Raw genomic sequence first — 9,898 nt, 5'->3', positions numbered from 1 at the left:
CCCGCTCCTTTGCAATGGGAACAATGTTTTGAGGCCCTCATGCACGTCTCTATGCAGGGACAACGTGGAGCCTCCCAATTTTTGGCTGCCCTGCCAAAGGGCTATACTATAATACACCCACTTCCTGACAATGGACACTTAATGTTTTGAGGCCCTCATGCACGTCTCTATCCAGGGACAACGTGGAGCCTCCCAATTTTTGGCTGCCCTGCCAAAGGGCTATACTACAAAAGACCCACTTCCTGACAATGGACACTTAATGTTTTGAGGCCCTCATGCACGTCTCTATCCAGGGACAACGTGGAGCCTCCCAATTTTTGGCGGCCCTGCCTAAGGGCTATACTATAATACACCCACTTCCTGACAATGGACACTTAATGTTTTGAGGCCCTCATGCACGTCTCTATCCAGGGACAACGTGGAGCCTCCCAATTTTTGGCTGCCCTGCCAAAGGGCTATACTACAAAAGACCCACTTCCTGACAATGGACACTTAATGTTTTGAGGCCCTCATGCACGTCTCTATCCAGGGACAACGTGGAGCCTCACAATTTTTGGCTGCCCTGCCTAAGGGCTATACTATAATACACCCACTTCCTGACAATGGACACTTAATGTTTTGAGGCCCTCATGCACGTCTCTATCCAGGGACAACGTGGAGCCTCCCAATTTTTGGCTGCCCTGCCAAAGGGCTATACTATAATACACCCACTTCCTGACAATGGACACTTAATGTTTTGAGGCCCTCATGCACGTCTCTATCCAGGGACAACGTGGAGCCTCCCAATTTTTGGCTGCCCTGCCAAAGGGCTATACTACAAAAGACCCACTTCCTTCCAATGGGCACTTCAGGTTTACAGGCCCTCATGCACGTCTCTATCCAGGGACAACGTGGAGCCTCCCAATTTTTGGCTGCCCTGCCTAAGGGCTATACTATAATACACCCACTTCCTGACAATGGACACTTAATGTTTTGAGGCCCTCATGCATGTCTCTATCCAGGGACAACGTGGAGCCTCCCAATATTTGGCTGCCCTGCCAAAGGGCTATACTACAAAAGACCCACTTCCTTCCAATGGGCACTTCAGGTTTACAGGCCCTCATGCACGTCTCTATCCAGGGACAACGTGGAGCCTCCCAATTTTTGGCTGCCCTGCCAAAGGGCTATACTACAAAAGACCCACTTCCTTCCAATGGGCACTTCAGGTTTACAGGCCCTCATGCACGTCTCTATCCAGGGACAACGTGGAGCCTCCCAATTTTTGGCTGCCCTGCCTAAGGGCTATACTATAATACACCCACTTCCTGACACTGGACACTTAATGTTTTGAGGCCCTCATGCACGTCTCTATCCAGGGACAACGTGGAGCCTCCCAATTTTTGGCTGCCCTGCCTAAGGGCTATACTACAATAGACCCACTTCCTTACAATGGGCACTTCAGGTTTACAGGCCATCATGCACGTCTGTATGCAGGGGCATTGGTGAACCTCACAATTTTGGACTGCCCTGGCAAAGGAAAATACTACAAAGACTCAGTTCCTCAAAATGGGCACATTAGACTCAGAGGCCTTTATGTACGTCTCTTCTCAGGGACATCGGAGTGCCACACAATGTTTTACGTAAAATCTTTCATGTATTGATCTCAAAAAGTAACATACATTAGCTCTATCTCACTATTGGGTATGTGCCCTTAACATTTCCGCTATGAAAAATCATTTTGGTGTTACTTTGGAAGGTTTTCTGGTGAGTCCGTAAAAATGGCGTAAAACGCGGACAAAATTATTCACAGCTGTGACTTTTGAGTGATAAATGCTTCAAGGGGTCTTCCCCATGCTGTTGCCATGTCATTTGAGCACTCTTCGGAGACTTTTGTGCCATTTTTAGGGTTTCTACATGCTGCCAGTGGTCATTTCACAAAAATACTCGGGTCTCCCATAGGATAACATTGGGCTCGGTGCTCGGGCCGAGTACACGAGTATCTTGGGAGGCTCGGCCCGAGCTTCGAGCACCCGAGCTTTTTAGTACTCGCTCATCACTACTAATAAACCTAAAAAATAAAAATAAATTGAATAAAAATCATGAATGTTGTGTTATAACAGGAAATTCGGTGTAAGAATGAATATCCGGGATGAGAGTTCAGCGAATGAGTTATAGAAATTGTTACAAAAAGGAGTGTGTACGGTTTATGCGTAAATTTTCAGAATGCGTACATGAAAATTATATGTATGTGAGAATGTCCCCCATGCTTTGTAAAAAGTTATTTATGAAAATGTAAATAAAATATATAAAAATGCCTAATTATTTATAATTTATGAGAAAGATATATATGTATGGAAGAATGTTATAAGGTGTCCAAGAACCATAAAGAAAAAGGGTGCATATATAATGTTAGAGGTCTAGAGTTCCACCAGGCTATATCACCCCTAAAGAAATAGAAAGAAGACCTTACTACCTGTGTACCCCAAAAAAAGCTATATTTCTTAGCCAGGATTATGGTGGAGATATGCACAAGTGAAATAAGAATATAAAGTAATACAATAAGATTATAAAACCAATATGTGTGCATTCATGCACCACCCGGTACGCTACCCTTGCCAAATTGCTCACTCTAGATCCCCACACGATCCATGAAGCCGTTCCCCCGGTCACACCGCCTGCTGCCGGTTCCCACTCATCCCTGGGGGAGTTAGGCGAGTGGTATCGAGAGCTACATGTCGGCACTGATGATACCCCCATACACCACAAGGAAGGGGTATACCGGGTGGTACAGGAGTATGAGCGGGTTTTTAGCAAGCACCCTCTAGATTTTGGGCAGATTAAAGGGGTTCAACACCACATCCCTACCGGTACACACTCCCCTATTAAAGAGAGATACAGGCCTATTCCCCCTGCGCACTACCAATGCGCCAAAGACATGTTGAGGAACATGAAGGAGGCAGGGGTTATTAGGGACAGCTGTAGTCCCTGGGCCGCTCCGTTGGTGCTGGTTAAGAAGAAGGATGGCACCATGCGGATGTGTGTGGATTACCGGAAGATTAACCAGATAACGCATAAGGATGCTTACCCTCTGCCCCGCATCAAAGAGTCCCTGGCCTCGCTGAGAACCGCTAACTACTTCTCCACCCTTGACCTCACCAGCGGGTACTGGCAGGTGGCCGTGGCACCGGAAGACCGAGAGAAGACTGCCTATGGAACCGTTTTGCTGTACTTGGATGATGTGATTGTGTACTCACAGACGTATGAAGCCCACCTGGAGCACCTAGCCGAGGTGTTCGCGTCCCTTGCCAAGTATGGGATGAAGTTGAAGCCCTCAAAGTGTCATCTGCTGAAACCCAGAGTGCAGTACCTAGGACATGTGGTTGGTGCGGAAGGTGTCGCCCCCAACCCCGAGAAGATCACCGCCATCCAAGACTGGCCGAGACCGACCACAGTGAGGGAAGTGAGGCAGTTTCTGGGCCTGGTGGGATATTACCGTCGCTTCATTAAGGGGTACACAAAGATGGCTGCCCCCATGCAAGACCTCCTCGTAGGACAGACCAAGGGTGGTAGATCCCTAGTAGCCCCATTGGTGTGGGAAGAAAAGCATGAGGAATCCTTCCGCCAGCTGAGAACAGCCCTGACCGGAGAGGAAATCCTACCGTACCCTGACTACAGCCGCCCATTCATCCTCTACACCGACGCCAGCAATGTGGGCTTGGGGGCTGTTCTATCCCAGGTCCAAGACAGAAGGGAAAAGGTAATAGCTTATGCTAGCCGAAAACTCCGACCGACTGAGAGGAACCCTGAGAACTACATCTCCTTCAAGCTTGAGCTCTTGGCACTGGTGTGGGCTATCACCGAGCGGTTCCGCCATTACCTGGCAGCAGCCAAGTTCACCGCGTACACAGACAATAACCTGCTGACCCATCTAGATACGGCCAAGCTGGGCGCGTTGAAGCAGCGGTGGGTGACCAGGTTAGCCAACTACGATTTCACCATCAAGTACCGGGCCGGCCGTACCAACGTCAATGCCAATGCACTCTCCCGGATGCCCCACCTGTCGGAAGAGGGGCCAGAGGATGATGACCTCGAAGAGATCGAGTTGCCTGCATTTCACCGGCCATTCACTGAGAAGGTGCACGTCTACCAACAACGGGTGAACCTGGATCCGCTGCCCCGACAGGACTGGCAGGAAGCTCAGGACCAGGCACCTGCTGTCCGCCTGGTCAAGACTCTAGTGGAACAGGGTTCTGCTGGGATAGACCCTGCTGCCCCTGCCGAAGCCCAACGTCTGTGGCAAGAACGGACCCGGCTATACCTACACCAGGGGAAGTTGTATCGCGAGCTGATTAATCCAAAGACTCACGAGAAGATCCGCCAGCTGGTGATTCCCCAGGCTAACGTGCCCACCGTCCTGCAAGCATACCATGATGGTGCAGTGCACTTCGGGTGGAAGAAGCTAGAGATGTTGTTAAGAGAGCGGTTCTATTGGAGTGGAATGCGGGAATCTGTGGAGGCCTGGTGCCGAGAATGTGGCCCTTGCGCATTGAGAAGGAAGGACGAGGCCAGCCAGAAGGCACCCCTACACCCGATCATTACACACCAACCGCTGGAGCTGGTTGCCCTTGACCATGTAAAGCTCACCCCCAGCCGAAGTGGGTACACCTACGCTCTGACCATCGTAGACCACTACTCGAGGTTCCTGGTGGTTGTCCCAGTTAAGGACTTAACCGGCCGCACCGCTGCTAAGGCTTTCCAGGCTTATTTCTGTTGACCGCATTGGTACCCGGAGAGGGTGCTTACCGACCAGGGTCCGGCCTTTGAAGCAGAGGTATTCCAGGAATTCTGCCAGTTGTACGGCTGCAAGAAAATCCGGACCACGCCTTACCACGCCCAAACCAATGGCATTTGTGAAAAGATGAACCACTTGGTCCTGGGCCTCCTCAAGACGTTACCACTGGAAGAGCGGAACCTGTGGCTGGAGAAGCTACCTGACCTGGTCGATATGTACAACAACATCCCTTCCAGCTCTACGAAATGCACTCCAGCATACCTGATGAGAGCTCGTCCCGGCCGGCTACCAGTGGATCTGGAAATGGGCTTGGAAGGTTCAGAAGCACTCCTGTCGACAGCTGAATGGGACACTCGGCGGAGGACACAGTACCGACAGGTCCAGGAGTATGTTGAAAAGAACTTGTGCCGGAGTCGGGGACAACAGGAGCAGTGCTTCAACAAGAAGGCGCCTGCCGGTTCCTTCCAACCTGGGGATGTAGTGCTGAAGCGGAAAAGAAGGGCCCACAAGCTGGATGATCAATGGGAAAAAACCCCGTATGTAGTCCAGCCCACAGGATGGGAGAATGGGAAGGCCTACCAGATCAGCCGTGACCAGGGGGGGACTTTGGCCACGGTTTCCCGAGACCACCTGAAGAAGTGCCCACCAGCATTGAGAGTAGCGGATGAGGCTCCAGTTCCCAGTCCAGTGGAGAAGGAAAAAGAGGTAATCCACACCATGATGGGTGATTTTCCAGCAGACTGGCCTACACAGAACGGTGCGGTGATCCTTCCAGTGATACTGTTCCCACAACCCGTGGATGAAGAAATGATGGAAACGGTTAACCGCGAGCCAGTGCCCAGGGATGTACCTGTACCCAGCTCCCCTACGCCTCCGCCTGCCCCACATGATAGCAGGGAGGAGGAACTGACTGTTCCCTCTGCCCCACTGCCTGTCACCACTGACACCGGACCCCGAAGGTCCACTCGCCCCAACCTAGGTAGACCCCCACTTAGGTACAGGGAAACTACTCTTTAAAAGGGGGGGGCTTTATGTGTTGAGTGTACCAGTTTGAAAGTTTTAAATGATAAGTAAAGATGATCAACCAAAGAAGTTTACCTGAATGAACCGTGATTAAACCGGCCGTTGCCGGCAACTGTTGTCCCCGTAGGGACTGTGCAACCATTGCGTAAGGAACTGCTTACGGACAAGCCCGAGAACTTGCAGGGCAACCACAAACTTAGTGCAATGTAAATAAAAATGTTTGTTGGCTTGACACCGTTACCGCCTCCGGAGAGGCTGATTTGGGAGGATGGGCCTGGAGGAAAGGGATGGCCTAGGCCCGCCACTACCGTAACCGGTGGCGATCCTCCGGGGGTTCAGGGGTCCCCTTGGACGTGGGCCCCCTGAAAGAGACAGAACCCGCTCGGGCAACTTGGTGCTGGACTGGGGTCAAGGGGTGCTGCCCGCTTCTTAGGGGCAGCATCAGGGCCAGGTTGTTTGGGTGGGAGAAGAGCGGAAGCTGTACCGTTGTAAAATGTTTATGATGCTTTTACATGTTTTACCGTTTTATTCTTTTTCAGTTGTGAAAATAAAACCGGTGATGGACGGGCAGCCCGCGGACGGTCTGCATTTTACTATAGGGGAATGTGGCGCCCTGGACAAGCCAGGTCGTCACAGGTACTACACCAACACACTCTACACTCCGGCTAGGCACACCGAAGCTAAACACAAATCCTAGTTGCCTTCCTCCAGGGGCTGATGTCCACACCAGGGGGTGGGCCAGGCGGTTGATCCCACCCACCGAGGAGTTCACAGTCCTGGAGGCGGGAAAAGGAGTCAGATTAGAGATCAGTTTTGGAGTTAGAGAAGTGAAGAGGAGAGGAGACTGACCGTGTCCGGGTGTGTGGCCCGGGCACTCAGCAAGGTTGGCAGACGGTGGTGACCTTCTGCAGGAGAGGCTGATTGGAGTGAACCGTACGGACCGGGGATGGGCGGTGGCCCGCCGGTACCAGATCGGGGAGTGAAGAGAAGCCAGCACCATCCGGCAGGGCCTACGGACCCCGACCAGGCTAGGAGTCGCCGTAAAACCGGTCAAATCCGTTAGCGACAGGAACCTCCAGGGTTTCCCAGCAGTCAAGACCCGATTGAAGGCAACAGCTCACACCGTAGAGGGAAGCACAGTCACCGCCAAGGCTACAGTTCCCAGGGCCAGAGCCTGCGGGCAAAAGGGGCTCCCTCAGCATCCATCCAAGCTGGGGAGCGGGTTACCGGTGGGAAGCCCGCTAGATTTTGGGGGAATAAAAGGGGTCCAACACCACATCCCCACAGGTGCACACCCACCCATCAAAGAGAGCTATAAGCCAATACCACCTTCACATTGCCAGTGTACCAAGGACATGTTGAGCAACATGAAGGCGGCTGGGGTTATCCGTGACAGTTGTAGCCTTTGGGCAGCTCTGTTGATCCTGTTAAAAAAGAAGGACGGCACCACTCCCCGTATTGAGGAATCGCTAGCTGCATTGAGAACTGCAAATTATTTTTCTACCCTTGATCTCACTAGTCACTATTGGCAAGTGTCCGTTGCTGAGGCAGACCGGGAGAAGACCGCCTTCGCCACCCCTATGGGTCTCTGCGAGTTCAAAAGCATGCCCTTCGAGCTGTGCAATGCGCCAGGAACCTTCCAGAGGCTGATGGAATGCTGCTTGGGACAAGATTTTAGGGTGTATAAAAAGGGAGATTAGATCCCGTGATCCCAACGTATTGTTACACCTCTATAAATCACTTGTAAGGCTACATCTGGAATATGGGAACCAGTTTTGGGCTCCACATTTTAAAAAGGACATTCAGAAGTTAGAGTCAGTTCAAAGGTGGGCAACTAGACTACTACAAGGAATGGAAGGCCTCCCATATGATGACAAGTTGAAAAAGTTATTAAGTGATTATTGGCTGCAATGGGGCTTTCTGGCTGGTGCCAGCCTCTCTTCTTAGCACACAGGAACCACAATCCCTACACCATGCTTCAATGGATTCTCTCATCCCAGCCCAGTAAAACTACATATTTTACACAGTCATAAGCAGCCAAAAGGGATCTATTCTATTCAATTGCAAATGATCTAGATAAGACTGAGAATAAGATACTGCACGGGACATAGCAGAGTTGGTCAAGTTGAGTGGAGATGAGTTTGCTATTTGGCACAGCTTTTTGCATCAATAAAGCAAGTAAAAGGTGTGAAAGATAAAAAAAAGGGTGAAAGTGTGAAAAGTGAATTGGCCAAATTGAGGTGCATATAAAGTTTTTGCTTTCTTTCAATTCACTAATGGGGCTCATTTGAATCAGGTGAATTGAGCTCTGCTTTTGGAAACTGGGTTAAGAAGGGGTGCACCGGTCCTGGAGGTACTGCAATACCAGGTCAATGCGTGGAGTGGACAGAGCAAGATTTTTTCCATCTCCTTGTTCTAAAAATCCATTTAATATATGGTCCCCAGAGAGGGGACGTATCAGATATTAAACTGATAAGAACAGATTTAATTTTTTTTTTTTTTCTGTTTATCAGTAGGACTTCAAAATAACAAAGGTGATCGCCTCCCGTTGCCTGGGAACCGTCCAGGCACAAGAGGGCTATGTGTCACCAGAAGGCGCACACACTTCCTCAAGGCCGGCAGACGTGCAATCCCAGGCACCTTCCAGTACCGACCAAGGTAGCGTCCTCCGAAACTACACTTGATCTTAGCCAAAAGGCCGAGAAGCTATAACCCGAATTGGTTACGGCCTTGAGTGGCACCCTGGCCTATACCGGACACATCTTAGGGAGAGGGAGACAAACCCACGCCTACAGAAGACATTTTGTCACCCAAGCCAACCCTTGAAAAGGCTGTTTTGCAGAGCAAAAACAAGAAGAATGGTGCTTTTTGCAGCCGCCGCCCACTGCAATGAATCTGAATAACTCCTCCTTTTGGACACAAGCACCTCCCCTCCACCTTGCAGTCTTTCCAATTCATGATACAAAAAGACGGACGGACAGGACAGGACAGGACAGGCTGCCTGACTTTCCGTCACTGCCACCCTTTGCCATCCTTGCCCGTAGAAAGCCCTTTCATCATCCCCAAACCCTAATCTTTTCCCTTCCCTTCCCAGATGCGTCTCACTCCCTTTTATTAGGAAGTGAGCGCAGCCTTTTCTCCGTTCTGCACATGCGCGACGTTAAACACAAATGCGCAGGCGTGCGTTCCATTACCCTCACTGCATTCCACTCCCATACAGGAAGTGGGCGCAGCTATTACTACGGTCGCACATAAAAGAACCCACGGCCACCACTGCACATAGCTGACTCCACCACAGGACACCCACTTCTACACCAACGCAGGTAAGACAGGATCGGCACCTCTATGCTCCCGTTACAATCAGGCTCAGTCACCATGTGATAACGCTCTCAACTCTTTAGTTGCAGGCTCCCCTTGCTTCACCTCCACTGGCTGTGCTGCCATTTCCTCTCCCACCTGGAAGGTATACTTTATTCCACTATTTTCCTGTTTCTCTATTCCCCCTTTTCCCATAACCTACTTTTATCTGCATTTGTGGGGTATCTATATGCTATTTACATCATAGTTTTATTCATTAATATGGAAGGGAAGAGTGCCCATGAGAGTGTTGAACTGCGGAGAGCAAGAGATTAAGCTGCTCCGATTTGCCACCATTGATAAGCTGTTCTCAGTAGATACACATGCTATCCAAACAGCAGCATCCACCATTGCTTCAGCCCACCCATTCAGTGACAGCTCACCAAGTCAGCCAGAGGAGTGGTGTAAGGAATTACACGTAGGCACTGACTCCACACCTTCACATCACAAGAAGGGGGTCTACAGGCTAGTGCAAGAATACGAGCAAGTCTTCAGCAAACATCCGCTAGACTTTTGAAGAATAAAAGGGGTCAAACACTACATCCCCACAAGTGCACACCCACCCATCAAAGAGAGATATAAGCCAAAACTACCTGCACATTACCAGTGTACCAAGGACATGTTGAGCAACATGAAGGAGGCTGGGGTTATCCGTGACAGTTGTAGCCTCTGGGCAGCTCCGTTGGTCCTGTTAAAGAAGAAGGACAGCACCACTCCCCTGTATTGAGGAATAGCTAGCTGCATTGA

General features: G+C 50.5%; 1 pseudogene; it reads right to left on the bottom strand.

Annotated features, from left to right (window-relative positions):
* Positions 1 to 8,125: 8,125 nt before the first annotated feature.
* Positions 8,126 to 8,333, bottom strand: LOC142289197 (U2 spliceosomal RNA; annotated as a pseudogene).
* Positions 8,334 to 9,898: the final 1,565 nt, after the last annotated feature.

Source organism: Anomaloglossus baeobatrachus, unplaced genomic scaffold (genome assembly GCF_048569485.1).
Source record: "Anomaloglossus baeobatrachus isolate aAnoBae1 unplaced genomic scaffold, aAnoBae1.hap1 Scaffold_91, whole genome shotgun sequence".
NCBI lineage: Eukaryota > Metazoa > Chordata > Amphibia > Anura > Aromobatidae > Anomaloglossus > Anomaloglossus baeobatrachus.
This window is presented reverse-complemented; position numbering and strand designations above follow the sequence as displayed.